The sequence below is a fragment of the Erythrolamprus reginae genome, chromosome 4, assembly GCF_031021105.1.
Source record: "Erythrolamprus reginae isolate rEryReg1 chromosome 4, rEryReg1.hap1, whole genome shotgun sequence".
Lineage (NCBI taxonomy): Eukaryota > Metazoa > Chordata > Lepidosauria > Squamata > Dipsadidae > Erythrolamprus > Erythrolamprus reginae.
In genome coordinates, this window is record NC_091953.1 from 29,676,622 (window position 1) to 29,700,803 (window position 24,182).

General features: G+C 38.7%; 1 protein-coding gene across 2 annotated transcripts in view; it reads right to left on the bottom strand.

Moving 5' to 3' along the window:
• SMAD9 (SMAD family member 9) overlaps positions 1-21,868 on the bottom strand; it is a 42,514-nt gene extending 20,646 nt beyond the window's left edge. The window contains exons 1-2 of one of the 2 annotated variants that reach the window (XM_070749920.1): positions 21,570-21,801; positions 4,032-4,120 (exon numbers count right to left, since the gene is read on the bottom strand). The gene's annotated coding sequence lies outside the window, so the exon portion shown is untranslated. Of the gene's footprint in view, positions 1-4,031; positions 4,121-21,569 lie in introns of both variants that reach the window. The other variant, XM_070749919.1, reaches the window with a different exon arrangement.
• Positions 21,869-24,182: the final 2,314 nt, after the last annotated feature.

Genomic DNA, 24,182 nt, shown 5'->3' on the forward strand with positions numbered 1-24,182 from the left:
GAGAGAAGTAATGGGCTTCCCTAGGTATGCCCATGTTACACCAACACTCCGCAGTCTGCATTGGTTGCTGATCAGTTTCCGGTCACAATTCAAAGTGTTGGTTATGACCTATAAAGCCCTACATGGCATCGGACCAGAATATCTCCGAGACCACCTTCTGCTGCACGAATCCCAGCGACCGATTAGGTCCCACAGAGTGGCCTTCTCCGGGTCCCGTCAACTAAACAATGTCGGTTGGCGGGCCCCAGGGGAAGAGCCTTCTCTGTGGCAGCTCCGACTCTCTGGAACCAGCTCCCCCCAGAGATTAGAACTGCCCCTACCCTCCTTGCCTTTCGTAAACTTCTCAAAACCCACCTTTGTCGTCAGGCATGGGGGAACTGAGATATTTCCCCCGGGCCTATATAATTTACGTATGGTATGTTTGTATGTATGTCTTTTTAATAATGGGGTTTTTTAATATTTTAAATTGTAAATTATTAGATTTGTCATGAACTGTTTTATTGTATTGTGAGCCGCGAGTCTACGGAGAGGGGCGGCATACAAATCAAATAAATAAATAAATAAATAGATAGATAGATATTGTCAAAAACCACAAGTATTATCATAGTTACTAGATAAGATTGCATATGTGTTCATTATATAAATTACAATAAATTATAAATGTGCATCTTATTACAAAACTTCTTTTAAAAGTTAGGAAAAATTTATCAACAAAGTTTTTCCTGAGGTATTTCTTACCTGGGAAATACTAAATAAAGAAAACTAAATAATCAAAACAAAGAAAAAAGCAGGAAGAAAGAAATAACTAAGATAATCTACAGTTCAGCCAAAATAAAAGCCGACATGAACCTCAGAGTGATATTATCGGGGTGGCGCAATGGTTAGAGTGCAGCATTGCAGGCTACTTCAGCTAACTGCTAGCTGTAGTTCAGCAGTTCAAGTCTCACCACCAGTTCAAGGTTGACTCAGCCTTCCATCCTTCCAAGGTGGGTAAAATGAGGACCTAGATTGTTGGGGGCAATGTGCTGATTCTGTAAACCACTTAGAGAGGGCTATAAAAGCACTATGAAACGGTATATAAGTCTAAATGCTATTGCTATTATGGGATAGTAGGTCTTGCAATGCTGGTGCAAATTTCTCTCTTTCTTCCCTTCCTCAGAAAAAAAGATACCCAATGTTGCTATTACTTCCTTTACATAGCATGTATACTTATTTCTGGATGCTCTCGGTAGGTCCCAGAACAAAATGTCCCAAGGGCCTGCAGATCTCCAAATCTTCCAAAAGCTTTGACTTTCTCCCCTCAGCTGTTATCACTAAAAAAATCACTCAGCCTTTAATTTTTCCTGCTCTTCTCTTTAAAAAACCTTTTCTGCCTAGAACAATTGATGTCACCATTTAGAAATGGATCAACAGCTTCATCTGTTTTTAGATTGCAAGTCCAACCACATTAGGAACAATTGAGAACTCGAAGAGGGGTGGGATATAAATCCAATAAATAATAATAATAATAATAATAATAATAATAATAATAATAATAATGCGCTCCTGGACTAAAGCAGCCTTGTTGTTCATATGCAAACCAAACATGCTCATTTCTAATTGCACATGAACCACCCAGAGCCAGTTCTTCTATGCAGAGAACAGATCATGTAAGAATTAATTTGCACATCCCTGCCTTCCCATCCTTCCTCCCAGGTTAAAGGAGATTTGGGGTGTGTGTGTGCAAAAATGTATTTATTTTCAGCTTTGGAAATATGTTCAACAAGAAGATTTGAAAAGGAAACAAACATAATCTAACCTATAACAATAAAGGTACAAATGAACTCTTGGATAAAAGACACAATTAGCAGAAACAACAAAGGAAAAGTTGATTGCAGAATGTGCCATGCATTAATACAATAAGCTAAAAATAGTTAGCATCTATGAAAAAAAAAGACAAGAGGTTTCTTCGATTTCTTCTTTAAAGTAAGCAGCACTATGACTTAACATTTTACTCTAAGCTTCCTAATAAAATAAAGTAACTTCCGAGGTAATCACCACATTTTTCTGTTTGACAATATACTATACTGCAGTTTCATTTTTCCACTTCCCATTTTCAACCATTTTTAAAGTCTAGATTTTTTAAAAACAAAAAATCTCTTTTCAGATCCAATAAGTTCTCTTCAGATCTAGGTATGACATCTGTAAAGTTAGTAATACATGTAGTCCTTGACTTACAACAGTTTATTTAGTGACTGTTCAATGTTATAACAGTACTGAATAAAATGACTTATGGCCATTTTTCACACTTATGACCATTGCAGCATAATTCAGATTATGCTGCAATTCAGACACTTGGCAACTGACTCATATTTATGAGTTTCATTGACCTGGGTAATGGAATCACTTTTTGCAATCTTAAGGCGGGGTCGTAGATGATGTCATACTAAACAGCTAAACCGTGGAGAAATATCAGTAGTTAAGGAAGCAAGCTGTTGCCAGTTATGCTCTTTTTTGCAAGATCCGGTTCCTTTACATGATTTCCCCCTGATTTTTAAACATTTTAATACAGTTTGTTCTCCCCCCCCCCCGATTTATTCTATTTTTTTCACGAATTCCCTGATAATTCCGATATTTTCCGAACCGCCGATTTCCCTGATAATTCCCTGATTTCCCTGTTTTCCAGATTTGCTGGATACTCACTCTGGACACTAGAATTGCAGTTTCATTGTCATGGTCAACACAATGCTATTATATATATATATATAATACCATTATTCTAATGGTATACATAATCAATTCACTCTTCCCAACTTAGATTCAACTGCTAGGTTATTTTCTGATTTGTTGGACAGCTAAATTACACCAGGAATGAAGGCATCTACTAAATAAGACACCAATTAGCTTCTATTATTATGAAGCTGGCTTTTACTGGTCTCAAATTCCCATAAATGAAATTATGCTGGGTCATAACCAGCTCTAATTAGGAAACTAAAATGTTCTAATCTCTCTAATTATATTCTCTGGAGGAAAATCTGCATACACTTTGAAACCTAAGATTTTACTCAACAGATCAACAACTATTGAAGATTTTTGTTTGCTTATTTTTTGTATTTTTAACCACTTCCCTACCTCAAAAGGGGCTCTGGGTAAAATACAATATAATCCATAAAATTAACATTAAAATCAGATTTACAATTTTACCGTTTGTGGTTGCTGTCTTTGGAAAGTTTTTTGTTCGTTTTGTTTTGTACAGTATTCCAATTTCTACATCTGCATTTTAAAAAAACTCTCCCTTTGCATGTTTGGATATGATTAATATCCAAATATGATTAATATCCAAATTAATAACAGAGTTGGAAGGTACCTTGGAGGTCTTCTAGTCAAACCCTCTGCTTAGGCAGAAAACCCTACACAACTTCAGACAGATGGTTATCCAACATCTGCTTAAAAACTTCCAGTGTTGGGGCATTCACAACTTCTGGAGGCAAGCTGATCAACCGTTCTGACTGTCAGGAAATTTCTCCTTAGTTCTAAGTTACTTCTCTCCTTGTTTAGTTTCCACCCATTGCTTCTTGTTCTACCCTCAGGTGCTTTGGAAAAGAGGTTGACTCCTTCTTCTTTGTGGCAACCCATGTCTCCCCTTTTCATTAAACTAGCCATGCCCAGTCCCTGCAACCGTTCTTCATGTTTTAGCCTCCAGTCTCCTAATCATCTTTGTCGCTCTTCTATGCATCTTTTTCTAGAGTCTCAATATCCTTTTTCCATCGTGGCAGGATGCAAAATTTAACAACACTTTAAGGCAATACTTAAGTGTTTCACCGACAACAAAACCCCTTCAATTCTTCCTCACAGCGAATCCTAAGTTTGTATAGTTACCTCTTTTACATCTTAAATTTTGTGTTTCTTGGCTTTGGGAAAATTAATTAAAGACTAGCAGAAGGGAAAGGCTTGGAATAATGGACTGAACTCCTCAAATGGACAGAGTGAAAGGATTTAATGGAACTTCAGTACAAGGTGGTTGCAATTAAAAAAAATAACAAATAACATACCCATGCGATTTTGAGCTGCTTTAACAGAATTAATCCCTTCACTTTATTATGCTTTGGTCAGGCTCCAATCTGTAGTACAATGTCTGGTTCTGGTCACAGAAAGAGAACAAGAGACTAGAAATTAAGACATATTAAGGGTATGTTTAGCCTTAGGAAAATATGACTGTGTAAGGATATGAGACATTCTTCAAGTAACTGAAAAGGACATTACAGCTATTCCCTGCTATACAAGAACGCACAATATGTAATAATTGAAATTACAGGAAACTGATTCCAATTGAGTCGTAAGAAAATAAAGCCCTGCTTATTGCTGTAATGGGTTTGCTAGTGAGAGGTGGTGGGATTCCTTTCACTGGGTGCAATTAAACAGAAAGTAGACCGCCATTTGTGGAGAGGCTTTAATTTGGATTTCTGCACTGACTAGACTTGACATCTTCAAATTCAATAGTAGTTTGCTGTAATATTTGAATTAGGGTAGTTCTAAAAGTTGCCTCCAGAAAAAACACCTTTGGTACAACCATGACTTGGATGACTGAGAATCTCTACAGGCTTCTAAAAAATAAATAATCTACAGGTAGTCATTGACTTAACAACGGTTCATTTAGTAACCATTTGAAATTACAACGTCCCCCAAAATAGTGACTTATTGATGTATACTCTATCAATATTGATCTCTCCTTTGCCAGTCTGCTGATATTCCCATATGGAATTCAGTGTATATACCTGCATTTAATTTCTGCTTGCCTGTAGCTATCAAACCATAATGATAATAATGACACACCACAAAATATGTGATAAAACCAAGCAGGAGAGATAAGAATAAGTGTAGCAGCAACCATCAATGGCTTTGATGATTTGATGATTAATGTATTGCTAAAGAGATCACACAATCGCAGATTTAATAACAGATGCAGTCTGGATCCTGTGTGAAACATAATACTGTATACCATAATTTTAAAAATCTTCAGCCCTTTGTTAAGGCCCAGAGAGGGATTGGTGAGTTGTTTTTTCCCCCCTTTATTGAATACTCATTTACCGTATATACTCGAGTATAAGCCGACCCGAGTATAAGCCGAGGCACCAATTTTTGCCACAAAAACTGGGAAAACGTATTGACCCGAGTATAAGCCGAGGTTAGAAAATGCAGTGGTTACTGGTAACTTATAAAAATGGAAAACAATAAAATTACATTAATTGAGACATGTTTTAGAATATTTATTTTAAAGAAAACCAGTAAACTAGCTCTGTAAATTTAAAAGAGGGTAAACAAATTAACAATATTAACAATAAATTAAAAAGTAAAAAAAGTAGCTCGATCAGGAACAAAGCTAAAACCTAAGAGTTAAAATCCTTCAAAACTGGATTCCTTCTCATCATTAATTGGATTTACATTATTGTTCTGTTTTTATATATGCTGTGAGCCACCCTGAGTCCTTGGAGAGGGATTGCATACAAATCCAATTAAATAAATAAACAAACAAACAAACAAATAAGTGTATCCAAAGAAGAGCTTCAGCATTAGCTGCTGTGAGGTTATCAGCATAGAAAACCAAATAGATAGATAGATAGATAGATAGATAGATATAAATAGAAAGATAGATAGACAGACAGACAGAAAAATAGATAGATAGATAGATAGATAGAAAGAAATAGATAGATAGATAGATATAGAAAGATAGATAGACAGACAGACAGATAGAAAAATAGATAGATAGATAGATAGAAATAGATACAGATAGATAGATAGATAGAAAAATAGATAGAAAAATAGATAGATAGAAAGATAGACAGATAGAAAAAGAATTCCTGTCTAGCTCTGCCTCATAACACATTATTAGATCCTATCCAAGCAAGGACAGCAACTACCACAAAATACCATTTTTTAAACAGTTTAAATCCTTTCAAAGGAGGGGGATGCGACAGGGGACAAAAGCTGGTGCCTCCTCGCTCTGGCTCAAGCAATGTCGCCCTCGTGTGGTGACTTTGTCAATGACCCGAGTATAAGCCGAGGCTGTGTTTTTCAGCCCATTTTTGGGGCTAAAAAACTCGGCTTATACTCGAGTATATACGGTATTTATTTTTCATTTGATTTGCAACTCTGCAACATAGGGTCTTGATACCAATATTTAAAGAGGCTTCTGGATTATGTCATCTTTTTAGTGTTACTGAAAGTGCCAAAATCAATCTAAAGACTCAAGAGAGAATTGTCTAGACAGAAGTCATACTAAATATGTACTGTTAGGAGATTTTTTTTTTAAAGTCTTCCACAGCGGCAGTTTTATTATATATTTATTCTAACGGATGACAGTTTAGATCATTTCAAAAACTGAAAAAAATAATGCCTGTGTGGTCACACTGGCAATCCATCTGTAATTGTATTACAAGCACCGCACTGTTCCGCAAAGAAATTCAAAACATAACTAAATTAGATCTGTACTGCCTGCTTTCTGATTCTGAGACAAATCATCCCAATATAGCAAATGCTTTTTAATCATGTTACCCACTTTTCTAAATCTGTGCCTAAATACTTCAGAAAGCTTCCATGCATACAGAATTGGAAAAACAATCCAGATGTTGCTCAGATAAATTATTATCCGTTCCCCTCATCATATCCAACAGTGAAATATTCTGGAAGTCATAGTTCAACAACATCTGGAGTGTTACTGTATTTGCTTACATTTCCACTAAAGTCGGTGGTCCAACTAAATTTGGTAAACATCTTAATATTCCCTTCTTGTTTGGAAAAAATTAATGGACAAGTGGTTTTCTGTTGAAAGTTATTGACAATGCATTTTGTCTCTAAAATGCTTAGGTCATTTATCTGAACAGAAAAAAATACACTGACAAATAAAAATATCAGGAATAACTTAAGTTTAAAACTTATGGATGCATTTTAATATCAAGTTAATTTCTATTAATTTAAGACTATAGAAATATGCTGACTTATGGGCTCATTTTTTCACTTTATTTAATAAAGGAAGTCCCCAATATATAGGCAGATCCATTCCTAAATTAAAGTCAAATTTGTGGTTGAAATAGTTATTTAGCATCAATTACTCAAATGTTTGTTTATTAGTATACAGCAGGGGTGTCAAATTCAATTTCGCTGGGGGTCCCATCAGGGCTGGGTTGACCTTCGGTGGCTGACTGTGTGGGTGTGGCCAGATGGGTGGGTGTGGCCAGCTTGATGCCACTCACTGGGCATGGCCAGCTTGAAGCCACTGTCCAAACTGCTGGCAGGTTTCCTCTTCGCATTGGGTAGACTGGGCCAAAGCAACACAGACCGACTTCTTACATTTCCTGGACACCCTCATGGACCGGATCTAACCATATCACGGGCCGAATCTGACCCATGACCTTGTGATTGACACCTCTGCTATACAATATAGTATATATTCACCTTTCTATGCATAGAATGGCAAAGTGGCAGATGGTATTTTCCTTTCTTAAACCAAAAAACTGCTAAAGCTCCGTTTCATGAGTGTAAATAAGTAGTGTGTGCGTGCGTGTGTGTGTTCTTTGTTACAAACTGTTGCATTTAACTCAACATAGGCTTTATGGCAATCCATTCAAAAGCACAAGTCCTGTAGCAAAAATAAGGGGATAGGAAATCCAGTTAACAAAAGTTGTAATGTAATCTGAGTCTTCGGAGAGGGGCAGAATACAAATCTAATAAATTGAATTGAATTGAATTCCTTAGGAAAGAATTCTAGATTAAATAAAATGATAGAGGAGTAGAGAGAGCCGCATATATTATATGTCCAATAAAATTAAACAAATAAGCATGCATGCTGAGTTCTACCAGCAAAGTCTAGTGGGTTGCCATAACAGAGAATATTTATTCTCGCTAATAGTACTCTGTTATGGGATTTCTCCAGAGAAATCTACCCGGTCATTTTTCAGTCTGTTATCTTTTTTATGTACTTCTTAGAAGCCCCTCAGGGGTTCTAATTCTGAAGTTTAGTCTTTTTAATGTTTTGAGGCCTAGAAACGCAATTAACAATCTTTGTTGTGTGTTTTGTTGAACATTTAAAATTAATTCTGAATTTAAACACTATACTCTGGTTGAGATAACAGAGAAATGCTAAAAATAAAACTGCCTCAACTGATTAGTCCCAAGGAAAACCAAATTTAAGGAATTGAACTTTACAGGATGATGCCAAGCTCCATGGAACTATTCCCATTCTTTCATTTCATAATACTGGCTTCTTTGACTTCAGTTCCGGTTTGCGTAAGAATTATTTATATCTAAAAGCTAACAAAAACAGAGTAAAATCAAACAAAAATAAGGATTGGCTCTTTTCAAAGAGCCAGTGTTATAAAATGAAAGAATGTTTCAAGGAAAACATACAGTATACTCACATTCCTCCAGGTAATTAAAGAAAATAGATACCTGAGAAAATTTTCATTTGTTAAATACTGTATTAGATTTACTTGCCACACAACTATTTCCTATTATAATTGTATTAGATCACTTTTATTTATTAGATTTAATCCTAAAAATAAAGAGTTACAAATTGTAAAGGATTTATTCTTTTTAGAACATTCATCTAGAAAATAAATCTGCTTGTTCTCAAGAATGCCACAACAACGTTTATTGATAATGGGCTGTCTTTAAAGCAGGGATCCCCAACTCCCAGTCCATGGATTGGTGCAACATATCATCAACCAGCTGCAAAAACAAGTGATGCCCCATCAGTAGGATGCAGGGCAGCATGCAAACACCTACCCACCCTGGTCTATGGAAAAATCTTTCTCCATGGAACCAGTGCCTAGTGCCCAAAAGGTTGCGGGCCACCTCTTTGAGACAGTCATTGATGCCAAGTAGATGGTACTATGTCATGCATACAAGTACAGTGGTCCCTTGACTTTCACATATCCGACTTTTGCGAAAAGTCCATACCAATTTTCAATCAATCAATCAACAAACAAACAAAAAACTAAAAAAATAAAAATAATTTTTTTGAAATAATTTTTTAAAATTTATTTAAAGAAGCCATCCTGCTACTTTAAATAAAAGCTCCACTTCTGCCCCAGCCTCCCCATCCCTCCCCTTTAATTCTCAGAGTGTTGGTATGCTCCACTTGAAGCCGGGGAAACAGGGCGGAAGGCTGGGGGCTTTGCTGTGCTCGCTGCCAGCATCTCCTATGGTGGCGGCCTCAGCTCGGGAATTCTGCAGCTCGGGAATTCTGCAGCCCTCTGCTCGGAACGCCTTCACTGACCGCTGCGCCCTCCCAAAGGCTCCCCCAAAGGCGGGAAATTAGGGTGGGGGCTAATGGAGCTGAGCCTCATCCTGCCGGATGATCAAAGCTGTCCCACGGGCTCCTCCGCCGGCTGGATGCCACGCAGCCCACTTATCCCTGGGGCTGAGCCGCTGGCCTCTAGCTGATGACTGTCAGGCGGCCTTGGGGACAGCCGCTGCCGCTGCAGTGCCGGCAAGGACCCCAGGAGGAATGCCCACCGCCGGGCAATTGAGGCGGGGCGCACAGCAGAAGTTTCCGAGAAGCAGGTAGACATCCCCTCAACGCATCCAGTCAGCGGAGGAGCCTGCGGGGCAGCTTCAATTATCTGGCGGGATGGAGCTCGGCTCCATCAGCCCCCACCTTAATTTCCCACCTTCAGGGGCGCCTTTGGGAGGGCACAGCGGTCGGTGAAGTTGCTTCAAGCAGAGGGCCATCAGCTGCAGAATTCCAGCTTGCCGCCCCGTTGCCCCTATGGGTACTGGGAGATAAGTAAAACCAGGAATGGAGGAGGGAGGGGGAAGAAGGAAGGAAGGAAGGAAGGAAGGAAGGAAGGAAGGAAGGGTCTCCACTTCGCGGAAACTTGACTTTTGCAGGTGGTCTTGGAACGTATCCCCCGCGAAAGTCAAGCGAACACTGTAATACTTTCTGGATACTAATGGAACATTAAAGAGGATTTGATGGAGTTTGTTTTTTAGTTATGTGAAGACTTACACTAGAGTTTTCATGTACTGTACATACCATATCAAAATGGTAAAATTTTTGGAATAGGGTCCTGGAAGTACCTGAATGGAAGACTTAAGCATAGCTCTAAGCAATGATTAGCAACTTAGGCAATATCCAGATGTATGAATTTCATCTCCAGAATTTTCATTTCCAGAATTCTGGAGCTTGAAATCTACAGTTAGAAAAGCTATCTATATTGGCAAATGATGTCCTAGAGCAGTAATGGCAAACCTTTTTTTCCTTGGGTGCCAAAATAGTGTGCGTGCACACTACTGCGCATGCACGAGTGCCCATATCCATAATTCAATGCCTGGGGAAGGCCAATACAATCCACCACCCCCAGGCCCTCTGGAGGCTGGAAACGGCCTGTTTCCCAACTTCTGGTGTGCCCAGTAGGCTTGTGTTTCACCCTCCCCAACCTCCAAAGGCTTCCCTGGAACTGGGGGAGGATAAAAACACCCTCCCCCATCTCTCTGGAAGCCAAAAACACCCTCCTAGAGCCAAAGATCAGCTGGCCAGCACACACTAGCATGTTGGAGCTGAGCTAGGGCAATGGCTCACGTGCCAGCAGATATGGCTCCGTGTGCCACCTGTGAAACCCATGCCACAGGTTTGCCATCACTTTCCTAGAGCCTCCAATTGTCTCTTCTGTTTTAGTTAATGTAAAGTTTTTCCGATCTGGAATTCCTAGTTGTCAGTGTAATAATTGGCAAGGATGAAACATAAACAAGTTCAGTATAACTATACTGTCGGAGATTTACTATGGTGACTGAGTGAACAAAATTGTCATATTCAATGTCCTCTCTTACCTGCTTCCTGTGGATAATATACAACCTTCCTATTTTTATTGTAAATAGAAGTATTGAAAAAAAATTACTAGACAAATATCAAATTTTACCTAGAAAAAGTATATACCTGAATGCTGTACACCACGGGTGTCAACCGTGTGGCGTCACATTGCTGCCACATGAGATATTGTGACATTTTTCATGGAGTTGGGGTGGGCATGGCCTGCACATGATGCATTTGGTACGCAGGCTACCAATTTGGCACCCGTGCTGTAGACCATCTGAATACTTATTTGCTAGTAATCATCTTCTTGGAGAATCAAATATACTTAGGCAATGTACCCAAAAAGCTTTTTAGAAGGAAGCTCCTGTGAATTCTGATTTCCCAGGGAGCTTTTAAAAATTTCAACAATGGTCTTCCAATATTGTATTACAAACTGCTTTCAAGGCTCCCCTGAGTATCATTTCCCTGCCAAGAAACAAAGTGGGGTACCTTCTTCATTTGAAAATGCTGCAAACTAAAAAGCTGCATGGTGGTGTTGATTCTTGGTCCTCTTGATTAAGGCTTTTAGTGTAGCTCTGAAACGTTTTACATGTAGAGACTTCATTGATTTCAGTAGAAAGTAGGAATAAAATTGTAAAGTGTTTTTTAAAATGTGCACGAAAAAAATAACCCATCAATTCTGGCTTATTTGCAATGGACTTATTCTGTGCCTTTTCGGATCTTGACAGTTGGTGGAATTTCTGTTATCATATACTGTTATTATATACTGAAGAAATACAGTATTTTGGCACAAATGGAATTCCTAAAAATGCTGTCTTCTCTCTGCAGAATATATAGTTGACTTTTCCCACCGGTACTGCATTGCATCAGAGGCTGCATCCCCGCCCGCTGCTCTATGCTCAATGGCATTATGAGAAAAAGGTACATAGCTTCACACACCAATGTAAATAAGGGTTGGGGTCATAGTCCTATCAAAAATTTTAAGGAGAGTGGTTATGAATATTTTAAATACAATTCAATCCAATCACTTTAAAAAAGAGATTAAATCACAAAATAATAAGACCAAGAATAATTTAAGTTTGCTATGAATGCAATGTTTTCTTGCACTATAATATCTTTATCTCTACCTAGACCAAATAAATGAATTACACAACTATTTGTATCCAAAACTAAACATTAGTATTTGATTCAGAGTCAATGGAGGAATCCATAATTATATATATTTAATTTAAAAAAACAAACAAGCCGTATTCATCATTTTGATTGCTCTATCTTTTCTTTTAAAAGAAACATTATCTGAAAAAGAAAGATAATATTTTAATAACTTGTTTTCTTTGTGCCTTAAGATCAGAACATTTTCAGCTGGATTTTTTTCAGCTGGCTACTTCATACATCGAAAATGACGTAAAGCAGAAAGCAGACTAGAAAGACAAAACATTTAGTTGGCATGTAGGAATTTCCAAGTTTAATAATCAGCACTTCCAAGTAACCACAAAACAACCTGCCAACTAGTACAGAAGTACAGTGGTACCTCTACTTAAGAACCATTTTCTACTTAAGAACCCGAGCCCGGAAAAATTTCCCAGGAAATTTGAGAGCGGTCTGAAGGCCCGACCAGTTTCCTGCCACTATAGCGCGTGCCTATGCTCTTTTGGCACCCGAAGAAAAAAAGGTTCGCCATCACTGGTCTAGACTACTATGTTACTATGAGATACGATGAAAGCCACAAGCTTGTTCGCAGCTGCAAATTTTATGTGTCATGTATATAATTTCCCTCCAAGATCATGAGGTCTGTAGTTATGTAACAAAACTGCAAAATACTCAAGAAGAAAAAGATACATAATTCATAGTACAGTGTTCCCTCAATTTTGGCGGGTTCGAACTTCGCGAATAGCCTATACCACGGTTTTTAAAAAAATATTAATTAAAAAATACTTTGTGGCTTTTTTTCCTATACCACGGTTTTCCCCACCCAATGACACGGTTTTTCCCACCCAATGACGTCATATGTCATCGCCAAACTAATAATTTTTGCAAATAAATAATAAAAAATAATTATTATTGTTAATAAATAATTATGTTTATAAATATCAGGATCACTAAGTGTCTTATTCAATGGTGAGTACCAGTAATAATGGTGAGTAAATGGTTGTTAAGGGAATGGGAAATGGTAATTTAGGGGTTTAAAATGTTAAGGGAAGGCTTGTGATACTGTCCATAGCCAGAAATGGTGTATTTACTTCCGCATCTCTACTTCGGGGAAATTCGACTTTCGCGGGCGGTCTCGGAACGTACCCCCTGCGGAAATCGAGGGAACACTATATCTGCAGATTATTTGTTTTGCCTGAAGACAGCTACAGTCCTTTACCTCTTCAAACAAAACCAAAAAACACAACTTTTATTCTATTCTATTTGAGAAATGAATTTCTTTAGTGTTCACTCTTCAGGATGTTAAGAAGTGTGCAGAACCCTTGAGTTATCAAGGACATGCACAGAGGAAAACGTGGGATTCCAGCAGATATCCAGGAGATAAATTAAAGTGTATGCAATAGTGTTTACTTTTAAAAATAGCACAGTCAAGTCAATATTTCTCAATACAATAATAATATTACAAGCCTATCTTTGTCTTATATATCAGACATATATTACTATTGGTACCATCTTTGTTATTTTTGCCACAGTCATTCTACTTCTATTGGCAGGCCTTTGTATTGTGTGATTTTTGCCAGTTATCATCTGCGGGCTTCAGGCATCGCAACATCTATTATGCTGAAGTTTTGTCTTTATTATTGACTTTGGGGTATTATGTGGCAGGTTTAAGTTTAAGTTGGGGTATTATGTGGCAGGTGCTTGTATATTCAAATTGTAAAGTCGCAGAGAACTTCAACGTCTTCATTTTTATTACCTTGTTTAGTTTGTAGATTCCATCAGTTCTTGCTTGTAGACAAATGTTATTTCTTGCAAATAGTCCAATGTACCATAGTTGATAAATGTCATGCCTTTATTTGTTGTCAGTCTGTGTGATCTTCTTGCAGCAGCTAACTAGGTGGTCCACTCGTTCAGTTTCCTTGCAGAGGCACAATTTTCTTTTTGCTGCTTTCCCCCCCAATTTTGCCTTTGTATGCATTTGTTCTTAAGGCCTGGTCTTGTGTAGCCCCTCTGTCTCCTACTTTAACATTCTTGCTTTTAGACATTGAACCATTGCTCTTGTTATTTCTGTTTTGCTTATTTTTTTAAATTTACTGGCCATGTAATGCTTTGCTCTTTTCTGTTTTTTCATCTGGTTTTTCTTGTAGGTCAGTCTGGTCTCTCTGGTACTCAGCAAGTCTCTCTGACATACTTCCATATCTTCTTCCCTGTCTTTCAAATAATTCTTCCAATGCTTTCATAAGTAAAGTCTGTCAACATTCTGCATTGATGAAAGACAAGACTCGTTGTCATTACTTTTCTAGTACTATATTCTTATTAAAGGCTTTTAGTTCTGCTTAGATCTACTACAATATTCCAGCTATGTATGTCAATATCCTTAGTTAAAAGTAATGCGATGGGAGAATTTAGATAAATAAAACAAGCAGCGATAGAAAGAGCTCAGGCGGTAATAGTCTTGGGTTGGAAGGATGGACAATGCAAAATTGGTACCGGTACATGGTGGATCACATTCAATTTGAGATTATGGATAAAAGGATGAATTTGGTTAATGAAACTGATTTGCGACAACTGATGGGACGATGGGACAACATAAGATGATATATGGCGAGTAGAATCCGAGACCAAGCTACAAGAAACAAATTGGAATCACTTTATAATATGTAAATAGATACTTTGCTCTTGGGTTAAAATGGTTTATACAAGAAACAACCCCGATTTGGTGGTGGGGCATGAATGTTTGTCTGGTGGTGGGCACAATTCACAAAACACTTGTTTTATGTTCTGCGGGTGTTTATATTGTAAAAAAATCAATAAAAATATTTTTTAAATATCCTTCACTGAGGGGTATCATAATCATCATCATCATAATTTGTTCATGACGGATAGACTTAGGTTTGGTTTTGGCATTTATATGCTTCACATTCTTCCAAGGAACTAGGATTTTGTAATATATTGATGTAGTATAAGCGTGGATTCAGTGTGGACCTTTGCAATTGACGGAAGGATATTTTACTAAAGCACAGCTTTTGTAAGGGATATACAAAATATTTTAGTATGACACCAATTATACCAATAAACACTTGGACCATCACAGTCATTTTATGCCATAATCTTTCAACTTTGATTTTCAGATTTTGATACTTTATGATCTTCTCCAACTCGTCTTCTAATTCACTATCTCCTGGTATTGCCACATCATTCTACTTTTCAACCACAATTAAACCTGTTGTGTTATGAGCCAAATCTTTATCAGTTTGTATCCAGAAATCCTATAATATTTTAACTTATTCATTTTTACAACTTCTTCAACCATATGTTCTCACCAATTTTTCATTACTGGCATATTGGCAGATGTTCCAGTGAATCAGTTTAGCAATTGTGTTATATCATTGTTTACAATCTGTGTTTGTGATCTTCTTGCATGATCTGAGAATATGAGCTATTGTTTCCTCTATTTCTTTGCACAATCTGCACTTTGAATAATGATAATAATAGAAGACCAAGTGTTGAAATTACCTTGGAGATCTTCTAATCCAACCCCCTGTTCAAGCAGGAAACCCTAAATATTTCAGACAAATGCTTGTCCAATTTCTTCTTTAAAATTTCCAGTCCTGGGAGCACCCAAAATTTCTGCAGGCAAGTCTGATTATTTGTTCTAACTGTCAGGAAACTTCTCCTGAGTTCTAAGTTGGCTCTCTCCTTGATTAGTTTTCATCCATTGCACCTTGTCTTCCCTTCAGTTGCATTGGAGAATAGTTGACCCCCTCTTCTTTGTGACTGCCCTTTAGATATTTGAGCACTGCTATCATGTCACCCCTATACTTCTTTTTATTAAACTAGACATACCCAATCCCTGCAAAGGGTCTTCAATATGGTTTATTGAAGAATGCACCCCCTTTTGGCACACAAACCAAAAAAGGTTCCCCGTCACTGACCTATTCTATACCTGTGCATTTGGCTTTTCTTGCCTAAATATAGAACATTACTTTTCTAAACAATGAATTTTATTTTGTTAGATAAGCCCCATTGTTCAAGTCTGTAGAAATCCTTCTTTATCTTAAGCTTATCTTCTGGAGTGTTGGTTATTTCTGACAGCTAGCTGTCATCTGCAAATGTGATGACTTTCCCTTCCATCCCCTAGTCTAAATAATTGTTAAAAATATTGAAGAGTATTGGGCCTAAAAGAAGAGCCTTGGGGATCGCCACTTCATACTTCCCTCCATGTAGATGCAATTGCATTAAAGACTACATGTTGAGTGTGTTTGGTCAGCCAGTTCTCTGTTGATGCTGCTGCCGAACCCACATTTTTCTATCTTATCAAGTAGTAGTTGCGGTCTACTTTATCAGATGCCTTACTTACATTAAAACAATTATATCCACATCATTTCTGTGGTCCACTAATTTTGCAATATTATGAATCATTTGATGATTTTATAATTCCGGCTTTGATTGTATTAGTTTGAAAAATTTGGCCTTGTGCCCAGTCTTCAATTTTTAAAAATGTTTTAATGTTTCAGTTCTAAATCCCCTCTCCGAGTCTTCGGAGAGGGGCGGCATACAAATCGAATAAATAATAATAATAATAATAATAATAATAATAATTTCAGAGTTTTATCTTTTATATATTTTCCCCTCAATCTTTTTTGTTAAAAATGACCATGAAATGTTTTCCTTGCCAGTGTTCTGTTTTTGTTTTCATTTTATTATTTTGATATGCACATTTTGTTTCCTGTACACTCAGTAAATTCCAATTTTTAATTGCATCAATGCTTGTTCTTGGCTGTCTTTTATATGCCAATGCAGTTACCTCAGTTTGACCTGAAGTAAATGTCTGTTTCCATTTCTGAAGGGAAAGTATAATGATCTATCAATATCACGGGGATGTAATGTGTAGTGATTAGTCATCAGTTTTCTTGTCTTTTTGGTGCAATTTTTTTTTATATTACTAATTCACCTTTGTATAACACTCTACCCCCAATGGCCTACAGTGCAGTAAAACTTTTAGCTGTTTACCACTCTATAGTAAGATGGTTACATTTTCACAATATTTCTAAGTCACTATGTCTTATTTACATAACTCTGGTTTTCCAGTAGAAAGTGATTAGACCAGGAGTGTCAAATTGGCGGCCCATGGACAGATGCATCATGCACAGGCCACACCCACCTCAGCTCCACGAAGGGAAGGGGAACATCACAATAAATATGACAGCATGACGAGTTTGATACCTGTGGGTTAGACCAGTGTTGGTGAACTTTTTCAGCGCTGAGTGTCGAAATGGGAGTCCACCCATGCGTGCGGGCCAAAAACTGGAAGAATAGCTGCCTGGTGCACATGCATGTGCCGTAAATCTGCTCTTCCGGTTTCTTGCACATGCATGCACACTGGGCCACCTGGTCTTCCGGTTTCTGGCGCACATGTGCGCGTGAAGACTAGCTAGCTGGAGTGCCCCAGAAACCAGAAGAGCAGCCACCCAGTGTGCCAAAACAGGAGCCTGACATGTGTATGCACATCAGCCATCTGGTCTTCCGGTTTCTGGTGCTCCCGCGTGTGTGAAGACCAGCTGACTGGCACGCCAGAACTCGGAAGAGCAACGGGTGATGGCTCACATGCCTGGAGAGATAGCTCTGTTTGCCACCTCCAGCACGCATGCCATAGGTTTGCCATCACAGGTTTAGACTAAAAGCAAGATATAATCACACATAGCTGAGAGCCAGTTACCTTTGTAATGGTTTTATTGAACAAAATAATAATATTGAACAAAACTGATTCATATCATGAGCAAGCATAAACTACATGGCTAGTTCACACAACATGTGAAGCCGAATAAATCACATTAATCACTCTATTTGTTAATTCAGTCACTGAGTAGTTTAAATTCCTATTGCCATATATCCATTTTAATTAAGGTCTCCTGCTCTCAATTGGGAAATGAAATTTTCTTTACACTAGATTGATAGATTTCAACTATAAAGATGAGAATCCTTTATAATGTTTTGTTTGTGAAAAAACATTGCAAACTGCAATGTCATATTATTCAAACTAATATCAGTTCTATGGTCATATAATATACTTAATCCCACAAAAAATGGATGTATTGCAGCTGCTTTGAAATCGTTTTTAATTATAATGAAATAGTGACAGTGGTAACACCGAGTATCATCATGCCAAATGACGAAGACATGAGTTGTAGTCTTGATTAAATAGGAATGAGATTAGTTAGCATCTAAAATTGCTTTTAAATACATTCTGTCAATGGTTTTTGCAATACATATAGATACTATTGTCGTTGATTCACTCAGCCATTTGACTTAAACCAACTCCATTTTAAAGGTGAAATATAAATAATGCTATAGTATTTAAGAGTTGCCACAGCAATTTATGAATCTGGGTGGATTAAATTACAGTATATTTGGACTAATCATGCCCTCATCACCTCGAGGCTCGACTACTGTAACACTCTCTACATGGGGCTACCTTTGAAAAGTGTTCGGAAACTTCAGATCGTGCAGAATGCAGCTGCGAGAGCAATCATGGGCTTCTCTAAGTATGCCCATATTACTCCAACACTCCGCAGTCTGCATTGGTTGCCGATCAGTTTCCGGTCACAATTCAAAGTGTTGGTTATGACCTATAAAGCCCTTCATGGCACCGGACCAGAATATCTTCGGGACCGCCTCCTGCCGCACAAATCCCAGCGACCAGTTAGGTCCCACAGAGTAGGCTTTCTTCGGGTCCCGTCGACTAAACAATGTCGTCTGGCGGGACCCAGGGGAAGAGCCTTCTCTGTGGGGGCCCCGACCTCTGGAACCAGCTCCCCCCTGAGATTAGGATTGCCCCCACCCTCCTTGCCTTTCGTAAACTTCTTAAGACCCACCTCTGCCATCAGGCATGGGGGAACTAAAACATCTCCCCCTTGCCCATGTTTTATTTATTTATTTATTTATTAATTAATTAATTATTTGGATTTGTATGCCGCCCCTCTCCGAAGACTCGGATTGATTGACTGTGTGCCTGTTTTTTATATATATTTTTGGGATTGTTTTATGAAATTACTAATTTTAAATTGTAATTAGATTGGTGGGCATTGAATTTGTTATTATGTACTGTTTTTTATTGTTGTTGTGAGCCGCCCCGAGTTTGCGGAGAGGGGCGGCATATAAATCCAATAAATCTAATCTAATCGTTTTTCTACTTCTCTAAAAACTTAATGTCTAAATTATTGCCCCACTCTATCCTTTAAACTCTAAAACTCTCATTTGAATCACTTATTTTCATAATTCTTAGTTAGAAAATAGCAAATATTTTTCTTATCTGCAGTGTCCTTCCTGGACAACTGCAAACTTGGCTAAATTTCAAGAACCTGTATATTATTTCCTATGTCTTTGGGCCATAATTTATTCATTGAGAGAGAATTACAGGTTTGTAATTTGTTCTCTTAAGCTGAGAACGTAATTTATCTACAGAATGTAAATGTCAACCTGCTTATAGACTCATACATTGCTTGTCTACCAGCAAACATTTTTTAATCATAGAACTTCTTTAACAGTACAAGTAATTTTTAAAAATAAATTTCACATATTAGTAAAGGGAATCAGCATAAAATGCTGAAATGCAAATGTTTTGCTTCCTTTCATACAAGGAATGTGAGGAGAAAAAAACCTGAAACTTTGCAGAGGTTAAGAATTTACCTGTTACTAAAGTCTTCCAAAATCAAAGAAATTCTGTGGTTTCATCTGGTTATGGGTGTCAATGACAAACTTCCATAATTTCAGTTTGGTAGAATATAGTTTGCCTTTTAACCAGAACTTTGAGGAGTCAATTGTAAGAGTGTTTCTAAATATACAGTACTGTACAGTATACTCAATCCACTATTGTTTTCATTGTCAATTCAAAGCCCATGGCCCCTGTAAACCAGAATAATTTCTCCCCACGTTTCTTAATTTTCAGCATTTTAAATTTAGGTAACGTGGAGACACTCTAGTGGTTTCTATTAAGAATTAAAAATACATCTTTCTGTTTTTCAGACAGATCCTTATTTCCCTTCTGGCCATGCATGACTTTGGCTTAGAACAATGATCGCAACTAAGATGTTAAACTTTGGTTCAGATTATGCTATTTCTATCAGAAATCGACAAATTCTGGACCTTAATACTCAGTCTTTGGCAACAAACTGAAAAAGGCCTTCTAAAGAAAGAGAGGAAGTAGAAAAGTAGGAGGAGATAGGAGGTGGAGAGGTTGGAGAAGGAAGGGGAAGAGAAAGTTAAAGAAAGTAGAAGAACTAGGAGAAGAAGAATGGAAAAGAAGTTTGAGTGAATTAAAAAATGGAAGTTCAGACTGGCAGATATTGGCAGCAAAGATTTGGATTGAAGTCAAAGCAAGATACTTTTGGTGTTTTTTTCTTTATTATTATGCTTGGTTTATATCGGTGTAATTATTTGATGTATGGTGGAGAAAAATAAAAATATTTTTTTTAAAAGAAAAAGGTCTTCCAGTCCTATTAATAGCATTATAAAAGAAATCCGCATTTATGGTGATTCAAGACTCCTGACGTTTTGTTTTTTGTTTAATATCATTTTTCTCCCTAAACGACTTGATTTAATAAGACAGGTAACCTCTAGAAGAGCAGCCTCAAGAATTATTTTTCCGCCACGAACCCTTTACGCTTCCTGTCTTAATTTAGAAAGCAGAGAAAGAAATCAAAATAGAGGCTGGAGAGCGCTTGACAGCGGTTATAGCCATAAAAAACGTTTCGCGTCGAGCCCCTCCTTCCGATCACAATACTGGCGTCAGTTTGTCTCCTATATCAATCCTTCCCACCTCCCCCTTTCCCCCATTCCTTCCTTTCTGCCTCGATGTGGCGCGTTTCTAAGAAGGCACCGAAAGAAGGGGCAAGCCCTCGCTTTATGAGGGGAAAAAATTCGAAAACAACGTCGACCGTTAAGAATAAGAGCTGGTCATTGTCCGGTGTTATGATTCTACTTTTATGAATGAACCACTTCGCTTGCTTGGGGGGGACGGACCATTTCTTTTGTTTTGGGGAATTCGCCCAGCCTCGTTCTAAACAACAGGAATTTCACACAGGTTAACACTTAAAGCAAAGGTCATTGTTGTCAAAAGGTTTCCTCCTCAAATAAAACACGCAGACTTCTCACAGCGTCACAGGCTTATGAGTATTTCCCAAAATAAACTACGTTGCGCGCGCCCGCGCGCTCCCAGACGCTTATCACAGCCGGAGATCTTGTTTGGGGAGGAATGAAAACACCCGGTCAGCCAAAAGGAAACTGTTCGGCTGCCAAAAGTCCCCTCGAGAGTGCCGGGTCAGGCTTATAACAAGCGCCTCGTCCGCCGAAGGGCAGGCACGGGCTGGGCACCCACGTAACCTGCCGGGCGAGGAAATTGACGCCTTGCAGCGCAGGCAAACGTAAACAGAGAGATTGAGAAGAGCGGACTGAAGTTTGCGCAGGGAAGAACCCACCCTGAGGCAAAGTAAAGCCGCCGCGCAGAAATACCCAAAACTAGCCAGCAAAAAAAACACCGGCAAAAACTCTCGGAGCTGGAACTGACCTTGTCTTGCCCGAGGGGAAATAAATAAATCAGCATATCAATGATATTCAAACAAAAGCTTGGTACCTGCCCGGAGGTCGAACGCCTCAGCCGCCTTTGCCCTTTCCCGCCCGGATGCCCACAGCCGTCGCCTTCCCGGGACTGCGCCAACTTCTTTTTGGAGCGAGCGGGCTCACGCTTTCCCCCTCTTCCTAACGCGCGAAGGGACGCGGCGGCGGCAGAGGCCAGAGCGAGAGCAGCAGCAGCAGCCCGCCAGCCAGCCAGCCAGGGATCGAGCGAGCGAGCGAGGCGTCAGTCAGGCGGGGAGCCTAGCAGCTTGTATTAGTGCGCCGACCTGGAACTCAGCCAGGAATCCCTTTCTGAGTGGCTTGGCGGTCTGACTGAACGGAGTCTGGCTTGCCTCGGGAGCGCGCGGGCGGGCACCTCTGAAGACCCTCTCAGTCCAGGCAGGCGGAGGCGGCAGCAAAAGGGAATGAGGGCGGCAGGAGCTTCTTTGCATGGCACCCCCCTCCCCAAAAACTAAAGAAGAGAATGACTTTATTTTGTGAAGACTGCCTGGGCTGCAAGCTTAAACGAGGGCTATGACTGGGTGGGAAGGCAGCCGGCAAAGTGAGACTCGAAGGCTTTGGACGAGGTTGGGCAACGAGAGCTTGTCGAATACCTTTACCTGGGAAAACCCTCTTAAGGGGACCCAGGCGCGGGATAGCGGCCCAGGCGGGCAGACGAGTATTGTTTTTAAAAGATAGAAGAAGATAGAATTCTTTATTGGCCAAGTGCAGCGGTAGGCAAGGTTGTCTCGTCTATGATTTGTGGATTTCAACTCCCAGAATTCTCGAGCCAATCATAGCTCAGGAATTCTGGGAGTTGAAGTCCATATGTCATAGACGAATGGAATTTTGCCTATCCCTGGCCAAGTGTGATTGGACACACGAGGAATTTGGCTGGTGCATATGCTCTCAGTGTACATCAAAGAAAAGATAAATTTGTCAAGAATCATGAGGTACAGCACTTAATGATTATTGGGTCAAGCAATGAGGAAACTGTCAATAAAAATCTTAAGGATATAAGAAACAAGTTACAGTCATTAGTGGGAGGAAATGGGTGATAGGAATGATGAGAAAAAACTAGTAGTAATAGGAGTGCAGAGTTAGTAAATAATTTGACAGTGTTGAGGGAATTATTTGTGTAGCAGAGTGATGGCATTCGGGGGGGAAACTGTTCTTGTGTCTATGGTGTGCAGTGCTCTAGCTATATTTTGAGGGTAGGAGTTGAAACAGTTTATGTCCAGGATGCAAGGGATCAGTATACAGTAGTCCCTCGCTATACCGCGCTTCGCCTACTGTGGCTTCACTTCATCGCGGGTTTCTGAGGAAGTCGATCGGCAGATTTAAACAGCCCGCCGAACTCGATTGGCAGGTTTTTTTTTAAAAAAAATATATATCTAAAATTGTAAATACTGTATTTAAATACTGTACTGTATCTAAAATAAATACTGTGTGGGAAGGGTTTATAAACACTTAAAACAATGAAAACTTACCAAACAATTACAATATAAATACTTAAATAAGTACTATCAGTCGATAAATTCCCCATCGCGGATTTCACCTATCGCGGCCAGGTCTGGAACGTAACACCAGCGATAGGTGAGGGACTACTGTATAGTCATTTTTTTCCTGCTCGGCCCAAGAATTTTAAGGAAACATAAATTCTCCCGTCATTCTTTCCCCTTCTGACTCTTGGCCTTTCAAGACTGAAGCCAATTTCGAGTGCCTCATTTTGAAGTGGGATTCAGAAACTTTTAAAGTGGTTTGTGTGTGTGTGTGAATGTATATTGGAAATTCAGTGTATTGAGACTCATGCGTGGATACTGCAAATCAGGCTATTTTTTATTTTGTATTTTACAATAGAATAGGATTTTTATTGGCCAAGTGTGGTTGGACACACAAGGAATTTGTCTTTGGTGCATATGCTCTCCAAGTACATAAAAGAAAAGATACATTTCTATGTGTATTTGTATTGGTATACATTCTTTCTGTTGCCCAACTGGAGGTCTAGGTAGGTTAGGATGCTTCCTCAAAAATATTTTGAGGGTGATTTATGCATCAAATGTTGCCTCCTGGTGTATCTAGGAATCCAAATGGAAGCATTTCCCCAAACACCTGTTTAACTTCTGCTTGAACATATGCAGTGTGAGGAATCCTCCCGCCGGAGTACTGTAATTGGTTCCACTGTCAAACTGTTGTTACTATGAGGAATTACAGGACTCTGAATCTGCCTAACTTAAATCCATTAACGCACCGCCTGTGCTCGAGAATAAAAGGAAACACTTTTTTCTGTTTGACGTTCTATTAGGTATCTGACAACTGGTATCAAATCCTTCAATATTGCCAAATTTAAATGTACCCCTCTCCAGAGATGCTCTTCATGAAGCTTAATTTCTAATTGCCTGATGGTCCTTACTCCTTTTTCTTTTTTAATAAACTTTATTAATTTCTAATTTTTCTTTAAAAACAAATAATTACATTATTTCTTAGACTAATTCTACATTGGTATTTAGTTCTATTTTCTCTATACCTTTTCACATTACACTAAGTCTTCTTTATTCAAGTTTTCTTATACATCTAAATCTCCTCTACTTGAGACTATCTCTCTCCTACACGTTGTTGTTGTTGAGAGAGA